Source organism: Plectropomus leopardus, unplaced genomic scaffold (genome assembly GCF_008729295.1).
Source record: "Plectropomus leopardus isolate mb unplaced genomic scaffold, YSFRI_Pleo_2.0 unplaced_scaffold22243, whole genome shotgun sequence".
NCBI classification, from domain to species: Eukaryota; Metazoa; Chordata; class Actinopteri; order Perciformes; family Serranidae; genus Plectropomus; species Plectropomus leopardus.
Window position 1 is genome coordinate 1 of NW_024624097.1, and position 4,330 is coordinate 4,330.

At 41.4% G+C, this 4,330-nt stretch overlaps 1 long non-coding RNA gene across 1 annotated transcript; it reads left to right on the forward strand.

Annotated features, from left to right (window-relative positions):
* The first annotated feature begins 50 nt into the window (after nucleotides 1-50).
* LOC121965905 lies at nucleotides 51-3,497 on the forward strand. Its single transcript, XR_006107533.1, has 3 exons — nucleotides 51-126; nucleotides 216-312; nucleotides 420-3,497. It is a non-coding gene; the product is annotated as an uncharacterized LOC121965905 (long non-coding RNA).
* The last annotated feature ends 833 nt before the right edge of the window (nucleotides 3,498-4,330 follow it).

The following is a 4,330-nucleotide window of genomic DNA, read 5'->3' on the forward strand; positions in this document are numbered from 1 at the left end:
AGATGTTAAAGCGGTGTTTGTAGCCTAATTTTTAAAACTTTTTTGTGAATCTTAGACCTACCTTGGGTGTAGAAAGGAGCTCCTGAGCTAGAGAAGTTTTGGGTCCTTTAAACAATGTTTCAAACGGTAAGTTTTTTTTTTGTTTATGTGAGAAACTATTTTACTTTATAAATCTGTTTGTTAAACTAAATCACTATGTTTGTGTGTGTATATAGTTCCAGGGGCTCAGCACAGGCCTAACTGTAAGAGATCCCAAACACAAAAGGAGATCAGGGAGCAGTCTGCTAAGAAAAGGCACAACAACAATACATGGTATGTACAAAAAGGAAACAAAACAAACAAGCTATGGTTTTTGGTTCATCCAAACTTAAGTGTTGTTTTACATATATTTAAAATGTGTTTCCATCATGTGCCTGAAGGTACAGGTGCTTGGATGAAATAGAAACGGCTGTAAGTGTTCCGGAGGGCCTGAATAAAATAGCCGTCGAGAGGGATGACAGTGCACCACTGCCACAGTAACCCATGATCAGCATCCAAGGTGATGTGCATTCTTTTTTAACGGTGAGTTGTTTGATGAATGGTGCACAGTACCTGGGGTTGTAACAGATGCTGTCTCACGGGATTTGGTGAATAATCGTATAGAAACTCACGCAGCTGTTGACTGTGTCCCTGCGGCTGATGTACACATTCAAGCTAGTGTCCCTGTGTCTAACAAATTGAGTCAAACCTTCATCTCAGTGTCTGATAAAGCCTGTCAGGTTAGTGACGCAGCATGTGATAGAGCAACTGGTGTCACTGATCTTCTCCCCACAGAGCCCATTTGTCAAAGCCAGGCGGCTTCTTCATTAGATCGAACGCATTTTCATGAGCTGACCGACGATGAGTTAAATGTGCTTTATGACATGTATGAATTCTATTAATTTACCTGCTGTTGATAATATTGAAAACAACTTGCCAACACCACAGGCCTGTGAGCAGGAGTCATTGCGCCAGATAATAACAGACAGATTTGCCCAAATTAATAACAAACTTGATACTAAATTAAAACAAGTTGACAACAGACGCCTGGAGTCCATACTTTAAAATCTTATTAAAACAAACGCTAATTTATCTTATCTGATAACTTTAAGGCAATTGAAATTACATTTGCCAACTTCATAGCACAAACAGATTTCTGGAATGCTGGATTGTCTAGATAGTCAACCGCAGTAGATTTGTGTCATAAAAATCACTCATTTTCATTTTCCTCCTTATAAAATGTTTGAACACAGTGATGGAACTGGTCGGTCGGTTGTTAATAGTGATAATAACACCAAAACTTCTCATACACGTCCTAATTTTGTAGCCTTCAAACAGTGGTCTGATGACATAACAGTTAAACTTGATGTTTTACGAAGCTGCATGCAGTGCAGGCGCAAGCGTAAAGCCGGTCTTGCTGCTGCTGCTGCTACATCAAATAACTCCATTAAACTTCCTATACATGTCCTAATTGTGTAGCTTTTAAACAGTGGTCTGATAACATGACAAAGAAACTTGATGTTTAACAGAGTCGCGTGCAGCGCAGGCGTAAGCGTAAAGCTGGTCTCTCTGCTGCTACATTAAATAATTCCAATGCACTCATACAACTTCTAATTCTGTAGGTTCTGCGGGTGTGTCTGTCGTCTCTGATAATTCTGTAGCATCTGTTGCTGCTGATGATGCTGTTGTTACTGGGTCTGCAGCACACTTGCTGTGAGTCATTTGTCAGGTAGTGTCAACGGCACTGTGGTAGAATCTGGTAGTAAAATGCAGACTGAGCCATTGGTTTTGTCAGTTGGTGGTCATGGCGATGTTTAGCAGGGGTCTGGAGGACAGGCTCAGGTTAGGGATATACTGGCTTTTAATGCTTTAGAGTGTGCCAGTGAGTCAATTTTCGAGACATTGGTGTGAACAGCCCAAAGCAGGTGCCTGTTAGGCTCATAGAGAGGTTGGGTGGTGTTATTGATCAGGCGCTAGAAGCTTCATAACCCGGCAGTGTTTTTAATTTTGTTTTGAGAAGGCCATCCCTGGCCAGCAAAGTACAGACCATTTTAAATGTGTATAATGATTACAATGTAGATCTGTTTATAGAGGAAATTGCTCAAGTGTTAGACAGCAACAAAACTTCTATATCAGATGATGAATTGGAGTTTGTTGTTACGGTTGCACAGAACAGAAGTGGTGGTGCCTGTCTAAGACCGGGTAACATGTCGTATGATGAGATTTTGTCAAAGAAAGGGCGGTTTCTGCACAACCCCATCAACAGTTCCAAAGACAACAACATGTGTTTCTGTTTATGCCTTGCACACTCTGCCAATGCTGGTGTCTCTGATATAGAAAATTTAGAGTACGCCAAACAGTTGGAAAATGCTGTTAGGTTTGACCACACACACCAGGTATCCTTCCTTGATGTTACCAAATTTGAAAGTATTTAAATCTTAAGATTATAATTTTTTATCATGCTGCAGGGCGCAAACACCTACAGTGTTTCCAAACACATGACACACCTCACAAACAGACCAGCTGGTTATACTTGCATAATGAACACTATTACATGATTGAAAATCCAACTGGGTTTTTTGGGGCTCCTCATGTCTGTCAGTACTGTTACAGTACATATGAAACCCCGCTAATACACAACTGCAAGCATCTCTGTAATGTCTGCTTTACACAGTGCAATCAGTACCCAGGCACAACACTGAAATGTGATAAATGTAAACACATCTGCAAATCAACACATTGCTATCTACAACACAAGTTAAAGGAGACCACACACTATGTGAGTCCATGTGACACACTGAAATACTGCGAGGCGTGTGGTAAAACATACAGGCATCAGAAAAACCCCCACAAGTGCGCACCCATTGTATGCGCACACTGCAGGGAGTGCCAATTAGATGGCGACCGTCCTCATCAACCTCATTTATCCAACCACTTGAAAAACAAGAACCCAGTGAAAATTACATTCTGTATGATTTTGAGTTTTCCTCTTGGTTGCTGCAAGTAGAAAAACTCTCACCCTCCCAGGGTGAGTGCTATGTTCAGAATTCTTAAAAGCAACTCAATAAACAGTAAATAACTGAATGTCCACACAGAATTTAGAATTTTAAGTTCAAACCTTTTAGTGAATCTTTTCAAGCAAGCAATGAGCAGTTACAGAGCTCTGGATCAGAAATGCTTCTCCCTAGCCGATAACATCAGCGAGTCAGCCTGCATTCTGACAACCTGTCTTTCCCTGATCAGTCTTTTATACTATTTACAATGAGGAAATGTGCATGGAGGTGTTGTCTCCCTCTAATTGGATCCCCTCGTTATCTGGCTCTTCTCCAGGGCGCAGGGTCTTCTCTGGATTGGTCAACACCGATCATTCTGCTGTACCTGTCAAACACAATCACAGAAACCAGACACCCACACCTTTCTTGTCTCACATACACATTACATACTTCCTCTTTTTTGTCTCTGCATACGGGTGACCTTCACATGACACATAAATGATTAATACAGTAGCGTTTCAGTTCTTCTAACGCCAGTTTCAGCATTCCCACTTCGGCATTCTTGCAGTTACATAACAATTCTGGCCTTGCTTGGACAGAGCCTTAAGGGCTCATGTCACATAAAACTTGTTCTCTATCTTACCCTATCCTAGCATTATAATCACATTTTAGCTGGAATCGTTGTTCAGTTACAGACATTTAGGTTACATACTTACATACTCCAACAACGGCAAGCATGAGGCCAATTTTATATGTGCAATGGACATGGATGGAAACAAGATTTGTTTCAACACTCTAAAGTGTGTAAGTGCTTTTGAGAAACATTACAGGCATCCAAAATTTTGCGGCTACACATTTATTGCTCAACGCGTCGGGTTTTGATAACTACCTACTGTTGGAGTACTTTGCCAAACACGGCATCGCTCCTAGTGTAACCATGAGAGGTAGTAGAGTCATCCTGATGTATGACAAGGCATACCGACAGCACTAGATAGATTCATTCAGCTTTTTACCCATGCGTCTGGCCAAAACACCAACCTTGGGTTTTGAGGACCTAGAAAAAAGGGTATTTCCCCCACAGGTTCAACACCAGGGCTAATGAGTATGATGTAGATGCTTATCCAGACCCCTCCTGTTACGGTTATGAAAGCATGAGTGAGTGTGAGAGGGTTAAATTCATGGCATGGTATGACACAATCCATGGGAAAACCCTTGATTTCCAGGCAGAAATGCACCGCCATTGTGTTAATGATGTAGAGGTGCTGCGCAAGGAATGCACCATATATCGTGAGACATTTCTGCAAGGCACACAACTGGAT